This window comes from Myiozetetes cayanensis, unplaced genomic scaffold (assembly GCF_022539395.1).
Source record: "Myiozetetes cayanensis isolate MyiCay16 unplaced genomic scaffold, myiCay2020 scf1, whole genome shotgun sequence".
In the NCBI taxonomy this organism is placed as follows: Eukaryota; Metazoa; Chordata; class Aves; order Passeriformes; family Tyrannidae; genus Myiozetetes; species Myiozetetes cayanensis.
Genome location: NW_026086604.1, coordinates 13,563,909 through 13,586,346, shown reverse-complemented (window position 1 = coordinate 13,586,346; position 22,438 = coordinate 13,563,909). Strand labels below are relative to the sequence as shown.

Genomic DNA, 22,438 nt, shown 5'->3' with positions numbered 1-22,438 from the left:
GCCACCACTGGGGCGTTAGCATTCCCTTCTCTAAGGATCTTCAAGGGGAAAAAAATATTGTGGATCCTGTGACTAGAGATTAAACAGTACTAGTGGTCCTTTCTGGCTTCAGATATCGTGAGTCACCCCACACTACCCGATTAGGCTTTCCTTCTTGGTTGAAAGTCTACTGGGGAAAAATAGAGCTGATCTTTAATCTCTTGGCAAAACTCAAATGTCCTTGTAGGTCTGATAATCTTTGAATTTGTTTCTTTGCCCGTTGAAATAGTTTTTGGTGTTTCCCAAGGAAAAAGGACTGGAATCACTAAAAGAACATAGGAACATGTTACAAATGGTTATGTAGCAATCCTATTTAGTAGTTATTTGCAATGGCCAGTATCTCCATTCTTAAGCTCTCCATGACAGTGAAAGTCATAATAGTATAGTATATTTCAAGTGGGCAGCACATATACCAAAATTGGAATGATACAGAGAGGATTAACATGGCCCCTGCTCAGGGATGACACAGATTGATGAAGTGTTGCAAAATTTTTTTGAGCCAGCAGTGTACCTAGCAGGACTAGGAAAGTGATTGTCCCTCTGTACTGGACAGCAGTGAGGCAGCAGCTTGAGATCTATGTCCGGTTTTGGGCCCCTCACTACAAGAAGGACATTGAGGTGCTGGAGCAAGTCCAGAGAAGGGAAACAGAGCTGGCCAAGGTTCTAGAGAGTAAGTCCTGAAGGAGCTGACGTTGTTTAGCCTGGAGAAAAGGAGACTCAAGGGACACTTTGTCACTCTCTACAACTACTGAAAGGCAGCTGTAGCAAGATGGGGGTTGGCCACTACTCTTAGCAACAGGACAAGAGGAAATGACCTCAGACTGTACCAGGGGAGGTTCAGGTTGGACATTAGGAATATTTTCTTCACTGAAAGGGTTGTCAAGCATGGGAATGAGCTGCCCAGGGAAGTGGTAGAGTCTCCACCCCTGGAAGTGTGCAAGAAACGTTTGGATGTGGCACTTAGTGCCATGGTTTAGTTGGCATGGTGGTGTTTGATCAAAGGCTTGACTCGATGATCTTGGAGGTCTTTTCCAACCCTAATGACTCTATGATTTTACAATCTATTTAGTTTAAGACTGTGGGAACCCCTGGTGGTCTAGTGGTTAAGGGCGCGGCGCTGTCACCACTGAGGCCTGGGTTTGATTCTCGGTCAGGGCCACTCCCGGGCAGGTGGAGCTCGTTAGCCCTTAAAGGCAACCCATCTACGTCCTAAGGACCTCGCTGCCACCGTCCAAGCTCGCTTGGGCCCGGCAGATGAACCTTAGGATTAAAGGGTGGGCTCAGTTCCGCGCACACTGTGTCTCACCTAAAAAATCCAATGTGCAGGCTGGAAGGTGTAAAGACCTTCCCCGGATCTTCGCTAGCGAAGACTGGCCATTATTATTATTAGTTTAAGACTTTATCAAGAAGAATTTCAGGTTAGTATATTTTTTTAAAACATTAAACTATTTGTCCAACAGCTAATATTGAAAAAACCCACCCCAAAACCCAGACCTGAAAGTCTTTTGAGCAGTTTCATTTAGTGCACAGACCAATTAGTTTATTGCTCCATGCTAAACCAAATCCTCAGCCTGTTAGTTTTCAAAATCTGAACTTCGACATAATTTTATTAATAACCAGTACCTTTATAATGTGCCAAATTAAGCCAAAATCCTTTGTGCAAGGGGACATACTGTTTGGATTTTTAAAATCCACGTGAGACTTGAATTTCTTGGTTAGAATCCAATACTAATTAAAATTCGACAGAATCCAACAGACCTTTGATAATTACATCAAAAGTTCACATTTATTTGATGTGGATTGTCTATACATTTCATTGTTACTCTCTTAAAAGGGTATTTATGTACAAAGAGTAAGAAAAGAGTATTAATATTTAAAAAGTGGGCAAACACTGATTCAGCATATGTTTTAATTTATTAAATGTTTGCTTTATTCTGCTTAAAACCATCACTTGAGACATTATTTTTTGCATAAAAAGAGATCTAAAAAGATTCTTAGTAAAATATATTTCTAGTGGAACAAGAAGTTTAGCTTGTTTACTGGAGACTCAACAGCATTTGTTTAACAAGCTGGGCATTAAGGAACCACATCAGTCATATTTTCATTCCAAATTTACCATTGGTTTACTGAACAAAGTTCCTCCAGAGGAAAAAATCTGATTTCATAGAAGATCACACACACCAGCCCTAACAATCTGAGATGCTGTACCGAAAGTTGTCTGGAAATCCAGCATATTTTATGCAACTAAGTGTAAAGTGCTTTCCTCACAACTGAGTACATGGAAAGCACAGAAGTATTATAAAAGGGAGAGATTAACAAAGGTGTCTAGACATGGAGAAAGTATGACCTCAGTTAGAACACTCTGGTATTTATTTTCCCTTTCTAGAAAGGGATATACAGTACTTCATGATTTCAGTATGCAAGGCAGCGAGGTTTCTGAGCAGTTCGGCAAAAATACTCAATAGACTGCAGGCTGGGAAAAATTAAAAAGAAAGGATCTGAATGAAAATCACTGCTGAGAGAAAAATAGGAGGCAGCTACTTTCCATTCCATCATGCAGACAGTGTTGATTGCATTTTAAAGGTATCCATATTAAAAAACAAACACAAAAACACCACCTGCAAACCCCCACCAATATTGTGGAGTTCCAATTATTTAGGAAGCATTTAAATGGTAGTTGGCTGAGTAGACTTACTGCAGACTCAATGTATACAGCAAACAGAAACTTTTTCTCAAACATTCTCAGTCCTCTGCTCTCATGAGACCCCACCTGGAGTACTACATGAGATCCACGGCCCCCACAAAGGAAGGACATGTTGGAGCAAGTCCAGAGAAGGGTCACAAAGATTAATAGAGGGCTAGAGCACCTATCCTGTGAAGACAAGCTGAGATACTTGGGGTTGTTCAGCCTGGAGAAGGCTCAGGGAAGACCTTAGAGAAGCTTTCCAGTACCTAAAGGGGCTACAAAAGAGCTGGAGAGGGACTTTTGACAAGGACAGGTAGTAGTAGGACAAGGTGCAATGGCTTTAAACTGAAAGAGGGTTGGTTTAGATTGGGTATGAGGAAGAAATTCTCTGCAAGAGTTGAGAGACTTTGGAACAGGTTGCCCAGAGAACCTGTGGATGCCCCATCCCTGGAAATGTTCAAGGACAGGACTTTGAGCAACTAGGCCTAGTGCAAGATGTTCCTGCCCATGGCAGGAGAATTGGAACTACATGATCCTTAAGGTTCCTTCTAACTGAAACCATTCTATGTTTCTATATTTCCATGATATATAGTTAGCAATTGATTTTTCACTTAATTCTGAGTTCAGGGTCCCAGTCTTCCTTTCTTATATATTTAAACCTCTTAATATATTCAATTATTTTATATATTTTAATGGTAATCCTTAAAATATTAGATTTTTGTACAGATGTGAAGCAGACTATGTTGCTCTGCTGCTTTGAAGTCTAAGGATGGCATTGAGAGATGTCTATTGACAGACACACTGACACTTGTTTTTGCATAAGAAATTAACTGTAAACATTCTTAGTTTAATTTATTTCTAAAAAAAGTAATGCATTCAGTTTGCTTGCTGATCACTTAGTATACGTAACAGCTCAGTTCAGTGTATGGCTCACATCACTTCTGTTTGTGGTTATGTGTGCTGAGCCCACATGCAAAAGGAGTATCCTGAACCGTGAGTTAGCTAGTAAGAAATGCAAAATTACTGGCTGACCCTACGTGCAATATCTGGTGACTGCAACCAAGAAATACAGAAGAGCTCTGTGTACTTTCTATGTTGCAATCTCTTGTCTCCTCAAGCTAACACAGTTGCATGAAGCAGTCTGGCTGTAGAAGCTTCAGGTAGCCCTGGGGTTAACTCAGAGGAGTGAATTCCCTTGCTCTGCTACAGAATTGTTCCTGATGCCTGACCTGCTCAGTTATCTCTACATTATACACTTACCCACAGTAAACACACCCACAGTGTCAAAGACTGTAGTAGAACCCGTCTTGGTTCTACTTGGGCAACCATTGTTTTGCTTTTAATCCCACAGTGTTTTTGTTTTGATCACACACCCTGAACTTCTGCAACTAATAGGGGAAGAGGTCTATAAAACTTTGTTTACACACAGCTCCATTCAATATACCATCCTGACTGAGTCCCAAATTCAGACCATGTTATGAGTGAGGTAAGGACACTGGTGGGAGAAAAAATTATTGAATGTATACAGGTAATTAAATCCTGTATAATTGCTTACACAAAGGGCTGGTGAAGGCAAGAATGCAGGCTAATGTTCCTTTAATGTGTTATCTTCAAATATAGTGCCTTGGGGGGTTATGTGTGTCTATATAAACAAAGTAACAGCCAGAAATCCCAAAGTATGGACAGTACTGAACTCCTTAAGGTGGCAAAATGCAAGTAGTAAAGTTTGTTTTCATGATGTGTGATTACCAGGAGCCACAGCAGATTTCAGCAGGGGAAACCTACCAGAGAAGTCCTCTTGGCTGCAGATTATAATACCTCTAAGGAGTTCTCTAGGAGCAGGGTTATTAGAAAGAGATCACTTCCAGGCTGCGACAAACTTCTTGGCACAAGCAAAGGGGACTTTCAGAGGTTTACAACTGGTTTGATAAGATTTTCAGAATGATATCATTAAGCACATCTTCAGCACTGAGGTTAAGCTTTTCTCAACCAGCAGGTTCTTGAGCCAGACCTTGAATGTGCCAAAACTTAACTGAGTAGCTGATAGCTTACACTTTAATAATCAGCAAAACAATATAACCTCTTAATCATAGTCCCAAAGATGGCTGAAGTTTTCCAGGAAAAAAACTTCATGTCCATGCCAGACATCTGAAATGAAAAACTCCACCCTAAAAGCTACAAAGCTATCTGAAAGCAAGCAGCTCATAATTAGGATGCTTATCATCCAACACAGTAAAATAACCTTATTGGAAAGCCAGTTCAGTGAAACTGTATTTTTCTTTAGTGTAAGGTAACAATTTTGATGACAATCTAAGTCAGGAAAATGTCTCATCTCAGGATACTAACCAGTATCTGTGAAAGAAAAAAATATTAAATCCCTCTTCTTAGAGCAAGCCTTAGTTATGCAAGTCTGACATTTTCTTTGGGTAAGGTTTTGTATAGAGGGGTTTACAATTATATTTTTAAATCTAAATTTCACCTCAACATGTAAAGGAGTATTTAAAGGGCAGTTTTAAAAAATCAGGAAGAACAATTCCTAGCATCTTGAACTGGGAAATAGTTAAGAACTAACTACTGACAATTCTGCTCGTTCAAGTTCATGTAACTCATTTATTTGTTGCTACACAAAAGATAACTGATGAGAACAACATAGGTTTAAAATACAGTTCTCAATAAATAGAAATGAGGGAAGCTATTAATATCTCCCTCAAATATGTGTATTTACCTTTAATACTAGTGTGCTTTAATATTAGTGTGATTTCCATTTGTACATGATAAAAAGACCTACATTCGAATTCTAAGGGTTAAATCTCGACATGGTTTCTCTTCTTATGCTCACAAATAACTGTGGCAACAGTTTTGTAGAGCACATTACTTGATAAAACACACACTTTTAACTATCAGATTAACAGGTACATTAATGTATGTAGATGTTGACATATCCACATTTGCACCCATAATTACTCGCAGATGTGGACTATGGGCACAAAAATGGCCATATTTTAGATAACTACTCCTCAAGTCTACAGCATATTTTTATTCTAAAGTAATTTTGGCATGAGATTTTTTAAAACATTTATATTCCAGTTAGGTTTGTGGCCCTAAATTAGGCAGGTGTTTTTTGAAATTTCACCTTGAAAGCACACTTGGAGTTGTCACATTTTGAACACACACAAGAATTCTATCTGCCTTTTCAAATTAACAGTCTCAGCCTTTGACTTTTTTAGCTACAGGAAGGTTATTTTAAAACATTTCTTCCTGCACTTAGAGGATTTTCTCTCTTACTTTGCCCCCCCTGGAGCTCTTCAGCTCTTCTGTCTAATCACAGAGTGTTCTTCGTGGTGCTCCAGTGACATGCAAAGCAAGAACAAGCAAACGAAAGCTGTTTGGGTACATCATCATATTTCTTGTAAATCAGGGAGAAAAAACAGAGAAGTAGCTCATTTATTTCACTACACTAAGAAACCCAGGAATCAGGAGACAAGTAAGAAGGTAAAAATCCTCCAAAATCTGTCCTGCAAATTAGGATCAAAGTGAAGTTCCATCGCAGAGAAAGACAACAGAGACACTGGTGACAGTGCTTATGACTGCTGCAATGTTTTCACAATGGTGATGAACTATATTAAATGACAAGATAATGGTGATTTTATGGCCCCTTGGAATGGCAAAGAGACATTCTGCAATTATAGATAAATCTACTTATTCATACAATGGTAGTCTATTCTACCTCTATCAGATCTCTGACTGTTAGAGAGTCAGTATAATTATTGCTGTTTAAGAGATGAGATGCCTAAAAGCCTTCACCACACCTCTGAAAATACGCCAGCTTTCACTCTGATGCTTTACTAGAAGCATCACTGGAAATCTCGGGAGTTCCTTGGGAAAGCCGATTGTGGCTGCCTGTGGCCACCAGGTAAGGTGACTTCTGTGTACAGCTGTAAAGCCTCAGATACCAGGTAAAAGAACCAAATATTGAGTGATAACTCCTAAATGTGTCTACTGTAATTTCTGTCCTGCATTCTTTCATCCATTCTGCTTGCCTTATGACAACAAACCCAAATGGATTTGGTCTGCACCTAATCAGTCACCAAATGATAGAACCTAACACAGCCACATGAGCCACAGATTAACTCAGAAAGTTGTTTTCCTAGAGGTGCCATATGAATTGGATGCAATGCAAGAAGTGACACTAAAAGGCACTGGTGTCATTATTCATCTCTCTCCTTCCCATCATCACTGCACTGAAATGTCTGAGAGCCTGATTTCTTTTTTGTAGTATGGTGTAAAGTTAGGGGCAATTTTCACAACAAATGAATGTGGAATCATGATATGAGGCAGTTTGGCATAACACCAATACTTATTATGAAAGACTTAGCTTCAGGTCATAAGATTTTCTTCTATTGTGCAGGCTGACAAGGTCCTAGAAGTGCAGCAGAAGAAATACATCAAGGAATTCATCTCTGGTTTTCACCTGCCAGTCAAAGTTAGGATAGCATTCCCAACAGCAGCTGAGTGTTTGTGGTGCAACACTCGTGTTACAGTCAGAATCAAAGTAGAAATCGTTTTTGACCGACAGTGGTCTAATATATTAAGCCAAATGGACCCTGGAACTGACCTAAAACAATCACTAAAACCTTCTCTCCTTTGCATAGGTAGCAGATGACATTCTTTATGGTCCATTCAGTACAACAAATAGACAGAAGAGAGACATAAAAAAGCTAAAAATTAAACCCAAAATGCTTCAGCACTGAGAGAAAAGATAAAAGCAAGAGAAAGCAAAGTGCAAATGTTAGATGTTAGTCATATTTCTTACCACACTGTTGAATATGTTGAGATATTATGGTGATAAGTGTAGTAAAAGGATCCATCTAGAGCAAGGGTGAACTTGTCCGTGCAATTCTGGTGTTTCTACGTTCAACCTTCTCAACATGTAAAGCAGTTGCACCTTCCACCATTGCAATTAGTTATTTCACTGGTATGTTATGAAACTAACAAATGCTTATATATTATTTTGTGTTCCTCAGAGAGAGGGAGGATTTTGAGGTACACCCATTACAGATGAAATTAAATGTTCTAGAGATAAAATATTAAAGAACAGCACCTTCAAATGGAACATAGATATTCAAGGAGGCTCAGTTTAAAAAAAAAAAAAAAAAAGGAAGTTGGAGCTCTAAATGCAGTGTGTGAAGCTAAAGAAATACAAAAAGTATAGCAATATAATAACTTGTTTGTGTCAGAATCATTTTGTGGAAGGATGGCAAATTAAATCTTCTAGAATCAGAAAATAATATAAAACCAGAACCTAGCTGAAATACTTCCTATTAAACTCATTATATGAGTTATGGTTTTGTATAAAAGTGGGTCATAGAAAACAAACATAAATCAAGCAAATAGAAAATTATACCATTTAAGACAAAATGATAAAAAAATCAGATGTTCAACTAAGTATTTACAATTCAAAAGGGTAAGCTTTGATAAACTAATGAAAATGTTTAATAAAGTCCATTAAGATGAGAATCCCAAGGGATGTGGTCATGAAAGAAGCCTGGAATTTCAAAGCCAAAAATATTGAATCCTATGGAACATTTTACCTTAAACTAGAGGAAATTATGAAAAAACTGTCAAATTACCTTAAAGGTATAACCACCCCAAGAAGGCTGTTAGGAATGAGTAGGAGAGACCTAAGAAAAAGATTTGTCAGAAAAAGAAGCTATGAATCTAGAAATGAAAGATGAAACTTTAAATTGTCAAAATAGAATCTAAGTTTGGCCTTGAAGATGTTGAACCATATGGTATTTCCTTTTTGAGCCTTATAAATTTAAATAAAAGGCACAAGAAAAGAAGTAGGACAGCTTTGCAGTCAAGGTAAAACAGAGATTAAAGATAATCTAGGTGTGGCCAAAAATGAAACAAATTTTGCCTCGGGTTTCAAAAAGGACAATTATGTTGATTTGGGAGGAAAAGCAGAATGTTTCATGGCAGTTTTCATTTACACACCCTTGTTATCTCAACTGTGGTGGAAACAGAAGTCATGAGGCTTAATGCACTCAAGTCAGGAGGATTAGGTGGTCTCCTTTTCAGGATTTATGAGAACACACCTTTCAAATCAGACACCAAATACTGTGCCTACGGTTAAAAGCAGAGAAACTAATCAGGCATCTGTAAGCCTGTAACTCTGTACATTGCTTTAGGACAGATTTTGAAGGAAAAGATATATAAAGACAATTTAATAGGATGTAAAACAACAGGGATTTAATAAAATGTAGATCACCCTACACAGAGTTTCTATACAAAGGAAGTGCACCAGATTTCATACATCAAGACTTCAGGAAATGGTGCCAACTATGAAGCTTGTAATTTAAAATCAAAGAAAGGAATGAGGAATCTGTGATGTCGAGTATGAAACTGTCAAGCAATATTGTGGAGGAGCTGGAGATGAGTTACTGGTAGAGTTCTTCAAGACTCAGTATTGAAACAGGTGAAGATTAGTATTTTAATATCTAGTTTTTACTCAGGAAACAAGAGAGTGAAATACCAGTTTGCTTATATCTCTCAACTTTATACTTTTATAAGTAGAGGACAACTAGTATATCATATAAAAGAGCAGTATATCCTTGAGGAGTGACAAGATAGCAGCTCATAACAGAAAGTTCTGCTCTAAGGTGAGAGCTTATCAGCTGAGAAAGATGTAAAAGAACCTGAGTGGACCAGCTAATTGCAGAATTATATGAGTTGCCAGTACAGTGAAGACTCCCACAGTCTATGGTTGTATTAGATTTACTTCTAGAAAAGCCTAGGCAGTCTATGAGGTCTTGCAATACTTTCGAACTTCTTGTTATACACGTTCAAGAATTAATTAAAACGTATCTGCAGAGAAGAGGTACTAAAAGATCATGCTGGTAGGACCCATGCTGATTGAAAAACCATCACCAAGTTAGGAGAAATAAGACTGAAATGTGATGCATTTTATATCTGTGAGTACAGATAGGTTAAACATCAGGAAGTACTAGATTCTTAAAGCCAGTGGTTTTGATGAAAGTTAACACAATGGGAATAAACTGATGAAGAATAAATTTTGCTGCAACTTAACAGAGGTTTCTAATGACAGAGAAAAAAAAACCTACTGCCTTTATGTTTTAAGCAAGAATTTCACCATTCTTATGCAATTAATTCTTTGACCAACTTTGACCAATTGTAATGATTGAACTTCATAGTTCTTGCTGCTTTGATTTTCCTAAATGATCATAAATATGTTAAGTGTTATAATTCACAGGTCTGAAAGCCTAGTATCACCTAGTTCAAACCCAAGAATGACACATTTCTTGTTTACACACTTACCCATCTGGAGGTTTTTACAGCAAAAATCCTTATCAGACCTACATCTGGTGCAATGAAAACACTGTGACTTTATTTCATTTATCTTCTTCCTGAGGAACTACTTATATGACTTTTATTAATGCATGTCTTCTAAATCTTCAAACCTAAAGTTCACATGATTGTCTAAAAATCATCGGATTTGTTCAGATATTTCACAGGTTGAAATTCTATATATGTAGACTTTCAGGAAGAAGAACCTGGGATTTGCTCAGAATTTCCAGGAAACTAAACAAACTAACTTACACCCATTTCCACTCACTTCAGTAAGCTCACTCACATATAAGTCTTCTCTCTCCCACTAGCTTCTTAGTCCGGCCTGCCTCTACCCCAAACCATCTGATACTTTCCCTCATCTTACACCACACATCCCTCTAGGTTTATTTTCCCCCACAGCCAATTAATAACACCTGCTTGTCACTGCCCTGAAGAGTCTCTGCACCTTCTCTGCACCCTGAATTTTGTAGGTGGGTCAAGGACTTTCTAGATTTATTTCCTCTGTCAGAAAGCAAGATTATAGCAGATATTTAGGTAAAATCTTATGTTGTATTAGTATAACTTGCTGACATAATACTGCATTATAGTCAGGCTTCTGCAATTTTAAAAGGAAATAGCCTGGAAACTATGATAAGATGGAAAAATCTTAACTTTATCTTCCCTGAAATTCATGACAATAGATTTCACCATCTCTAGAATTATGTCCTATATATCATGGCTTAAATGGATCATTCCAAATTTCAATATTCTGTTCTCACTCACCTACTCACTCTTATTTCTATCCTGTACTTGGAATTTTATCTTGTGTCATTTTCTACAGTTTTAAAAATGCAAACAAATTGTAGAAATTAGCAGATTTAATTATCAGAAAAAAAGAAGTTGTGGTACTTCCTTAAAAAACCCTCCTAATAGTGGTGAAAACTTTGTATATAAACCTAACTCTCCCCATAAACCAAAACTAAAATTAAAAAACCCCATAAACCTAAATAGGAAAAAAAAAAAAGTTTTCACAAATTAAAAATGTTTATTCTTAATTTAGTCTGTGTTAAAAAATTTCAATTTCTTTATTTTCTCTGATATGATACTTAAAAGATCTTGGAAGTTATAGTGTTCTCTATCTAGAAATAAAAATGTAGTTAATGATATTACATGTGCACTATCAGTTGTCTGTTTTGGAGGTGCACCTTCTTATAAAAATTATTTTGCTCATTATTTTCCAATTTCTGTCCAATGAAGGCCAGACACAGAGTGTCAGACTGGAAAAAATTACACTGGTTACTGAAAAAAAAAAAATTCCAGTCAAGAAATTAAACTGGCTGAAGGAGTCAAAAGGGAGAAGTGGTGTGGCAATGAGGTCCATCAGTGAAAGAAACAGTGGGAGGCAGGCATGGAGACCTGAGATGACCACCTCTCTCAGTAGTCTGAGGAAACCATTGTGCTCTGGCTAAAGAGAGACAAGTATGGGGACGTGAAGAAATCACAATACAAAAAATGAAGTAGACAAAGTCAGCGAAACTGAGGGTAAAAACTCCCTGTTACAGACCTGACAGGTCTGTAACGTCACCTGTCTATTAACAGCTGAAGCACTTCTCGAGTGCAGCAGCAGTGATAACTGGCTGACCCTTCAGAAGTGAAGGCTATCTTCCTCAGGAATAGGAAGGAACTGAGAAAGAATTGTTTTCTTTCTTATCAGCTCTGTTGTCCATTTCCTTTTTGTTTATGGGTTTTACATTTTTCCTGTTCCATTTCGGTCCCTTCTTTTTTAAGTTCTCTTCTAGCTGCAAGGATGAGTGAGAAAGAATCACTGAAACAAGGATACTGAGCAAACTGGATGATTTGACAGTCTGGAAGTTATTTAAAAAGTTCTTTCTGCTATAGCCAGAAATATAGCTATAAAATCTGGTGTTGTCAGATGGGATTTTTTAACTTTGAAAAAACATTGTTTACAGTTGCCCTCAAATCTTCAAGCTTAGTAAAACTAACTCCAGTCAGTGAGTAAAAACAAGGATTTATCAATGACCTAACCAGCACTATTTACCCACCTCTGCTGAGCAATCTGGACAGCACAAAAGCTGTATGGATGTGGAAATGAAAACACCAAAGTCTGAGTGTCTGTTTGTGGTCTAAATTCAGACACACTCTTAGGAATTGTGTAGGGTCACAACTGGTAAGCATGCATGTTTCATCAGCTGCAGAATGGGGACGGAGCACTCTAAAGGATTACTAGTTTTACGTGCTGCTTTGAAAGAACAATTATTGTACGTGTGAATCAGTAATCCAGTGGTGTTTTATAGCCAATCAGTTTTGTGATATTTATTCCTTTCCTCCATCCCCTGTCTAAGCAGCTTAGGGAACTTCAGGGGGAAAAAAAGAGAAAATTATGAAAAATGCGTAGTTAAACATTCAGTCACGAAACACTGAAGTAAAGGTTTAAACAACCTAAATAAAACTAATATGTATTCTTGGCACATGGATCAAGTCCAAATCTGAGACAACATATTTCATTTCATCACACAACAGTACAAATCTAGTTTCAAGAAACAACATCTGTAAGAAATAGCTGCTGTCATAATTTCTTTCTTAAAAAAAATATTCTAATTAATAAGTATAATGGAAAGTGTTGGTTCTACGAAGTTTCTCTCAAAAGAAAGAGTTTAAACTCAAATATCATGCAAGGAGAAATTGGCATGCATTAATTAAGCTTGCTGTGTAGTGATGAAATGCCCATTTCCACCCCATTTCCAAGAAGAGGTTGTCTGGTTTACCAAACTATCTAGGTCTACATTCTTGCCACCAAAAATATTACAGGAAGATGGCTGGCATTTTTCTGTCTGGACCTGGGTGGGTTTGATGATCATAGAAGATTCATAAGAGAGTATTCTCTGATCTGTTGTTGCCCTCACATCAGCCCTCATAGTCACGCCATACATCAGAGGAAAGGCAGAGGAAATGGTTATTCTGCCCAGCATGGGTTGTTGTTAAATAGCTCAGTGAGGTGTCTAAACCAGACCTATGAACTGAGATGGCCTAATGTGCCCCGTGAGGCCATGGATCATTTCTGCTGCATAAGGCCTCCACTGCTACACTTCTTTCAGCTTTGCAATCTGAGTCTAGGAGCAAACTAAATCACCTGAAAATAATTCAGGCATTGATGTACACAGCTTGCTCATGGGCTAAGAAACAAAGACACTCTCCTGTTCTCTCTAAATCTCCTTTAAATCACCGCAATTATTAAAAAAGAATCACAGCAATGAGCTAATATAATTTGAATGGTTTGATTTTTCTGTTGAATAGAATGACTATGCACACACAGAAATGTACAAATATATACAGCCATGCAAATTCAGAGAGAAGCTGACACATCCTTTTACCTTTTGTGAGAGAATCATTAAGTTTTATGTGCAGACACCTCTGTTTTAAATCATGAAGCTAGCAGCATAACTACTTGGCGTTTACAAAATCTCGCTTCAGTCCTCAGCCTTCAAATAAAATACTAATTGCTGATGCTTTCAGTGTAGAATCACTTCATTAATCCCAGATACTACTCCCATATATGAATGCATTATACCTCAGTTCTGGAATTCATTAATTGACCTAGTTAATTTGATCCCTAAAAACTCGTAATTAGGAAAGTGTAAAATAGGTTGAAAAAATATGTTGCAAGCAGACATTACCTGAACAGTGGGTATATAAACCTTCAGTAAGACTTGTTCCTGAGATTTTTCTTTTTATCTTTAAAAGGCTTTAGAAAGTTTGTACTAAAAAGGAGTCAGGGAGAGGGAAATGTGTGAAAACCAAGTACAGCAGATAACCTTTGATGCCAAGTTAATTTCATTTAGGAGCCCCTGGTGGTCCAGTGGTAAAGGCGCCGCGCTATCACCGCGGAGACCCGGGTTCGATTCCCGGTCAGGGCCACTCCCGGGCAGGTGGGGCTCGTTAGCCCTTAAAGGCAACCCACCTACGTCCTAAGGACCTCGCTGCCACTGTCCAAGCTCGCTTGGCCCCGGCAGATGAACCTTAGGATTAAAGGGTGGGCTCAGTTCCGCGCACACTGTGTCTCACCTAAAAAATCCAATGCGCAGGCTGGAAGGTGGAAAGACCTTCCCCGGATCTTCGCTCGCGAAGACTGGCCATTATATTATTTATTATTAATTTCATTTATCAATGGGACCTAATCTAATTCAAAAACTCCACGGATATCTGTCAGAAAAGCACGTGTAGCAAAACAGGCTGCAGTCAGGGAGAGAAAAAAGGTTCCTAAAAATACACACAAAAAAAAGGCCTGAAATTGGCTCTTCTTAAATCCCAAATTGCACTTTAAAATGTCACAGCTTTGTCTTGTATGCCAGGTAGGGTACCTGTTAAGAGAGAAAGATCTTCCACCTCGGAGGAGAGAGGACATCCTTGGTGTATGCAGCACCCAGAGGAAAAAGACGTTTGAGAAGGTGAACTGCTGAATATGTATGTGTTTTAATAAAGCATTTCATTTGGAAAATTTTTGCAGCATTCATACAGATTGAGTTTTAGGGAGGAAGTGACTATGCAATCAGTGCCTGGCCTGCTCTACTGTCAGAGGAAATAAGTGAAACTAAAATGAAGTGATAATATACTGTAGGAAACTTAAGAGAAAGAAAGGCAGAGGAAAAACGGCAATCTGGGACCATACAGCTGATCCCCAAAATAGACACAATGGCCAGTGCCAAACTAGCTGCCAAAAACAGTAGATTGTAAAATTACCTAATACCTATGTCATGTTTACTTTATATTTACATTGGGGAATGGGATCCCCAACAGACACAATACTCAACAGTATTTTTGTTCACTGTCACTATCATTATCCACCATCTGCTCTGCCAAATTTCCTTTCTGTTCTTTTTTGTGCATTCATCAGCACAGTAGTAACTACCTTAATGACTGCAGCATATTGCTTCTGGATTAGCAGCATATATTGTACTGCTCCTGACTTATGGACAGAGCTGTAAGTAGGAGACCTGGCAGGGGGTTCCATTTAAAATCCGTTCTCCTCTGCAAAAAGAAACACAGTAACTAGAAAATTTTTGTCCCCAACTCACTAGCAGGGGATGTGATCTATGGTTTGGTTAAAAAAAAAAAAAAAAAAAAGAAAGTACCTCCATCTGTGAAATTCCGTGAAGAACCTGCCAGCTCCACAGAGATGGCTGAATTCTGACAAGATGCCTTAGTGTGATGGGTAGCCTGAAATACTGGCAGAGAGCTCTGCTTACTTTGCTCAAAACCACAGATAGAGAAACCACAGCTTTGAGAAAAGGGCAGCTTTTGAAAAGGACACGTGTTTACTGAGTGAACCTTGTGGGTTAATACGGTGACCCGCAAGCACAAGAAGGCCTTTTTGTCTGTGTACTCTGTGGGTAGATGTAGCAGCGGGTAATCCAATCCTGGCACATCCTTACTTATTCTTTGCTTGAAGCAAGTTCTCCAAAAGTTATCTCAGTGTTCTTTTTTTGTGTGCTGAGAAGACTTTTTATTGCTGAGCTTGGTCAAGTAGTGAAAGAGTAAGAAGGGGTGTTTTTTTTCTTTCTAAAAAACTAAAAAAAGAAATACAAAAAAAATGTTTTTAAACATCTTGCACCAAGATAGGGGGAGGCAGAGGGTGGGAAGGGAAAAAGTTGAACAAACGAGAAAAAAAAAAAGAAAAAAAAATAGAAAGAAGAAGAGCCAAAGGAAATTTGGACTGGAAAGCTTCCTCAGGAGTATGATGGTATAAGGAAATATAGCAGGGAAAAAAAATTTAAAATATATTATGGAAAGTTTCCTACTAAAAACACATTCAAAAACAGTTACTTCTGATTCACAAAGAGAGTAAAAATGAAGTGATCTTAAGCTTCAGGGATCCTAGGATGGAGTGCTGCCAGACTGTTTGAATGCAAGCAGCTTCAATGCAACCCAGACAGGCAGTGGACTAAAAGGCTTAGAAGCCTCATTCGGTTCCCACTAAATTCAATGGCAAATTTGGACTTTGACACAGGCGTGAAGTGAGCACTGTATGTAACAATCAGGGACAGCAGAAGTTAGCAATGGTGTGAGAGCTTTGTTAATACACCAGTGCCTGGATCTGTGTGTGAGATGTGCACTCCTCTTGGTTAACTGTCCCTGAGGCTCATTCTACCAACGTATGGAAATAAAATCTACGATAAAAGAAAGACCAGAACCCAAAGCTTGTGACTATCAGCATGAAATAAACTGGTGCCATAGTGACACTTTCTTAGGCTTTCACAGCCCAGAGCTGTGACCTGACTACATCAGCACTAATAGGGAAAGATAAACTAGAAAGGACTTCCACTCTTCTGCAACTACATGCTGATTTGGAAAGTACAATATGTTTCTTGATTTTAGCTGCAGAATAATTCCAAGCTCATGCCAATCTACTCAGCAAGTCTATGGCTTGGCTGCAAGTGTTTCTCAAGTTTTAAAATGTCCATTTTTTGTAAACATGTAAGAAGCTAACTGGCACTGGCCTGTAAGGATAGCAGAGTTTTCCAGGCAGTCTCCTTCAGGTATAATCATAATCCTTATGATTAAATCACATATTACAAAATGTAAAAGCAAGTATCACTACAGGATAATTATCCAACCGTTAATCTTCTCTGTGCATTAGCTTTTGGTGAGCATTCAGGCTTGTGTGTTTTTTCCTATTACCAGTGATAGGAAGATGTATGCTACTATTTTGCTTTCATGCAGTATGAAAGGAACTGTGTTGTTATGAACTATAAAATATGGTAATTGGCTAAACTTCCAAAACTGAAGTGTCTCGGGGGTTGAGATACCCAGCCCTGAGATTCCTTCTAGGGTATCTAGTTTCATAGTGAGGTGCATTAACTGGACAACTGCAAATGGAGAGAACTATTGATCACATGGGGTAAGACAGAGAGTCTAGAGAAGTGAAATGCATACTCTCTGAGTTATCGCAGCAGGAGGTAAAGCTCATACTGACGTTGTGAGCGAGTCTAAGTGGCACAGCTCAGAAGTATGTGGTGTCAGCTCATGGAAATGTGCTGGGAGGAGGCTCAAGGAGGAAGTCTTGCAAAAAAGCAGGTCCCTTAGCATTAAGAGCTTTGAAAACCAGCAGGGACTGCTTAAAATAAATCCTCTAGTTTATAGGCAGCCAACATAAAGGTCTCAGGCGAGTGGAATATGAGCACGGCTGCTCAATCCTGCAAGCGAACATGATGCTGCATTCAGGACTAGATGTAGTTTTGATGTTTTCCTCAGAGCTAATATTGAAAGCAGCAATTCACTTTCTCCAGAGAGAGGAGTGGTAGGCACTTTAGCAGCCTGAATATATTTGTGCACAGGGCCAACAAAAATGGCAGGATAGATTTGGAAACTCCTCATGGAGTTGTTTTTATGTACACAGAACAACAGCATTTAGGTCCATATCATAAAGGACTAATGAATGGTTTTTTGAAGCAGCTGACTGTAGAGAAGAGAGTTGGTAGTTCTCTTGTGGGTCCTCTGTCCTTGTAGATGTAACTTGAAAACTTGAATGATTAATGTCAACTTCAGCTATCTTAAACCAAACCCACAAAACCTAAGACAGTCCTTCTTTTTAATGACTTTCTGAACTTCAGCAAGGTCATATGCACTTCAACAGCAGTAAATTGTTATGCAGGTGTATTTCTGAGTTTTCCTAGTATCAACACTTATGTGCCTAGTTGAGAAAGAGATTCCTTTTGCACCTCTGGAAAAAGGAGAACTTTAACACAATTTTTTTTTTTTTTAGTACAACTGCTCAGGGACAGCTTTGCTAAGATATTCAGGACTTTAGAACTTGTAACAGGGTCTGCAGAAACACTCCAGTTAGAAAGGCCATTGTCCCTCATTAATAACTCATTCTTCAAATTATCGCAAATATTACTCTACATCATGAAAACTGGGACATTGAAGAGGGGTGAGAGTGTACACCCATAGTCATAGTTCATCACGGGTCCAATCCTTAAAACTGGGCCATGCTAGTTTTAAGAGAAAATTTAAGAAAACTGGATGCTATAAGATATCCAAATTCTTATTCAACAATGAAGATGATGAAGGGCATTGAGGGGAAACCATGTGAGGAGCAGCTAAGGGCACTTGGTCTGTTCAGCCTGGACAAGAGGAGACTGAGGGAAGACCTCACTGCATTCAAACTTCCTTGTGAGGGGAAGAGGAGGGGCAGGCACTGATCTCTTCTCTGTGGTGACCAGTGACAAGGGAATGGTCTGAAGTTGCATCAGGGAAGGTTTATGTTGGATATTAGAAAAAGGTTCTTCCCCCAGAGGGTGGTTGGGCATTGGAACAGGCTGCCCAGGGAAGTGGTCACAGCACCGAGCCCGACAGAGTTCAAGAAGCATTTGAACGATGCTCTCAGGCACATGGTGTGACTCTTGGGGATGGTCCTGTGCAGGGCTGAGGGTTGGACTTTATGATCCTTGTGGGTCTCTTCCAACTCAGCATATTCTGTGATTCTATGATTCCAAGTTCTCCATGGGCTGCACATGGATCTCTTCTCCACCATGGATTTCCATGGGCTGCAGGGGCACAGGCTGCATGAACATGGACTGTATCATGGACTGCTGGGGAATCTCTGCTCCAGCAGTTTGAGTAAGTCCTTGCTCCTTTTCCTCACTGACCATGGTATCTGCAGGGTTTCTGTTCTCACATATTCTAACTCCTGTCTCTTCAGCTCTGGTTGCCACATTCCGCCCCGCCCCGCCCCCCCCCTCCCTTCTTAAACACATTATCCCAGGGATGCTACAATCATCATCAATGGGCTTGGCCTTGGCCAGCAGCAGATCCATCTTGGAACTGGCTGGCATTGACTCTGTTAGACGTGGAGAACGTCTCTAGTAACTTCTCACAGAAGCCACCACTGTAGTGCCCCAGCTACCAAAACCTTGCCACGCAAAGCAAATCTAATCCAAATTCTTGGTTTGGCAGTTTATAGCAATGGTGTGATTACTCTGAGACCAGGATATATTGATGCTACAACCAAGACAGTGAACAGATAGTACAGGTCCCTTGAGTATGCTTAATCCAACTGTCTAGTTGACTCTTCAGATCACAGTACAGACTGATATTTTCCTTCCTGCTCAGGCTATCACAGCCCACTGCAAGTGGCTGCATCTTTGGTATCTCAAAGAGGCTGTGTGATATTCAATACACCCCTTTGTAATGAGAAATTCTTTTTTATTTTGTCTTTTGTTTTTGTGAGACTAGGATTTTGTCAGAATCATTCCCTTTCTCTCCTCTCCATCTCCTGAAGGTACAACTAGAAGAGGTGTATTTTTACATGAGTTCCTAAATGAGATACAAGAATGGTGATCTGGAAAGGTTTCATTAGGCGTCATGAGTTTCTTTATTTCTATTTATCCTGTGAGTGAGCACAGTAGGATGAAATGCTCTTTAGACTTTTAAGTGTGCTTGAATTGTACTTAACCTATTGCCATTCCTTGTTCACACAGGCTATTGAAGTGTAAACTGCCCTCATATCCACGAGGTTGAAAGGAATCATTCAAACACTGAATTACTCTAATTGAATTGTATGCACATGAGAAATTGTTTTCCTGTCATAAGGTTATCATAAAATAAACAGCAGAATCTGCACAAAGTACACATCTGACTCATGGCTATCCATTCAGAGAGCATGCTCTCTGCACTTTTAGTTCCTCTCTCTTCTCCTTCATGTACTTCCACATGAACAGAACAGAAAAAGAGAAAATATATCCTGACAATATAGCATCTTCCCAGAAGGAATACATGCAAAGTCTAGGATGAAAAGCCTTTGAGATAGATACTCTATAAACAATATATCCAAATATCTCCCAGCAATAGGGACAAATTAGGAGAACTGGCAAACAATAGTTATAATAGTAAAATACAATAGTTATAATAGTAAAATATCAAATACTTAAATGTTAATATCTATGATTACCTTATGCCTTAATGATGACCTTAAAGAGAGGATGGGGGTGGAATTTATTTGATGAAAAATACAGGTATACATTTGATCTAAATACGAAGTCTTAATTTACCAAGTCCTATTGACTCCAGTCAGCATAGAAAAGTAGTGGTTCTAGGCACAGTTCTTCTGGTCTATTTTGAATATTACTTTCATAGTAAGTTAACTGCTGAACTCAGATATCCAGTTCTTGCCATTTAATATAAGGGAAATGTAGAAAGCTAACTCAAAAATCACACTCCAGGCATGTAAATATCAGTAAGACAATTCCTTCCATGGAAATCTGTGAAGTCTCTGAAAGACATGGGATTGATATTTATTCTCAGCAATTATTTGTTTTGTAGAAGTCTTGAGGAACACTCAGAGACATTTGCAATTTATTTTGCCTGTAAAATGTAGAGAGACTGCATTATGAAAAAATATGCAGAATGACTATTATGATTTTTTTGAAGCTACGGTTGGTCATTTACAGGACAAAAAAATAGAAAAGTAGAAAAACATAAACATTTCAACCAATCATTTGGCCACATATTCTTAAGAAAAATTGAATCACTTACTTTATTAAGTAACTAGCTGGTTTCATTCTAGAGAAAGGAAGATATAATTTATATCACAGAGCCATTACCTTAAAAGTATGCCATTCAGACTATATCCTGTTCAATTTTTCACTAAGAATGAACTAAAAGTCAGTATTCCTACATCATATTTAACAGCTTTCAACAGCACAGAGGAAGGAGTTTGAAGAAAATTCTCTGCATCCAGCAGAAGAAGGGTGTGGTCGACCAACAATAACAACCATGGAAACTATGTTTATTAAAAAGCATCTTACTAACCTTATCAATGCTCTAGTCTGTATATTCAAGCATCAAGATGGTAGGCAAAACATCCTAAGGAAACAAAATTATCTTTAATTGTTTTCTGATCTCTTAATCAGAAAAACCTCATGTCTCAGGTCTGCCAAGAACCTGAAAAGCTAATCAATATTCTCACAAAAACTTTCAGATACTAGCATAAACTTTGTGTAGATTTTCTGCAAAAGGTGCAGCATGTAAGCATTAAATCATTGCAAAGAACAATTTATGAACCAGATCTCTGCATTACTTGCCAGTAACTAATAAAAAACAAAACAAAAACAAAAACAAAACAAAACAAAACCAGAAACAGAAACAAGGAAAAAATTAAACTGGCTTTAGGCAGTAGAGTGCATGTGGAATATAGAGTTACTGGTTCTTTCTCATCTATAATATTTTACAATAATATATTAAATCTTTAGGGTTTATTAACCGTTAATAGTAGTAGAAATCATTCCTCAAGTACTTTGCTAATTCAATTAGTTTATCAAATATATGCAGGTTATACTACCAGCAGGAGAATTCAGCAATGTCTTGAATGAATCCTCTCCACTCTTGGACTTTACTCAATGACAGCTCAAACCAATTTTGGCCAAATATTTAAGAATTATTTTATTGCATTCGTATATATTTGAAAATCATGGCTCCTGGATTAAGAATAGAATTGAAAGTCATTAAGATTTGTGTTTGTTTCTACTCAGAATTATTCACTTATTTGTTAAAAGTTCCTTTTCTTAAGAGCTGAGTAAATGTATTTTTGAATCAGAAATTTGTACATATGTAATTTAGGATTTCTTTCCCTTTTTGGAGATTAATACTTTTCCTTTACTTGCTATACATACCATGAAAATTTCCAGAAAACTAAACTTCCTTTTACTGTCAATATTACTGCTTTTTGCACAACCCATTTGTTCTCCCTTGATGCTGTCATGAGTGGAATATACTCCACATGAGAAAAATATTCTTGTTTAAGTGTAGTAACTCTTGGTCTGTGTTTTACCATTTGGCACTCTCTTTTCTTCAGTACAGAAAAAGATAGCCAAACTGTTCTATCACTGCCTTTTTTAACAAGTTGTGATATTGTGATGTTTATTTTGTCTATCTTACCTGAACCATCAAGTTATGATTGATATTAATCATCTTGTAACTTTAAACACTTCATTGTTCTTAAGTCCTGTAGAAAGCTATATAGCACATAACTTTAGCTATTGCTTTAGATATAACTGTATTGCTTTAGCTTTCTTACAAATAATCTATAATGTATGTATTTTTTAGTTAAGTCCATTAATTTTATGTCACATAAAAAATGTTTCATAGGGATGAAAAAGATATGATGTTCAAATATTGAAGGTCAGAAGAACATTTCAGTCACCAGGTTTCCTGTTCCATCCCTAAATTGTAACTGTATCAACAGCTTTGTGAGATAAGATTTATAGACACCAAAAATGCATTTTTCATCAAACCATCAGTTTGATTTGTGAAGCAGGAGCAGGCCAAGTTGAAAAGTCTATAAAAAGT

At 38.1% G+C, this 22,438-nt stretch overlaps 1 non-coding gene across 1 annotated transcript; it reads left to right on the top strand.

Annotated features, from left to right (window-relative positions):
• The first annotated feature begins 435 nt into the window (after positions 1-435).
• On the top strand, positions 436-535 carry LOC126649654 (U6 spliceosomal RNA). Its single transcript, XR_007631114.1, has one exon. It is a non-coding gene; the product is annotated as a U6 spliceosomal RNA (small nuclear RNA).
• Positions 536-22,438: the final 21,903 nt, after the last annotated feature.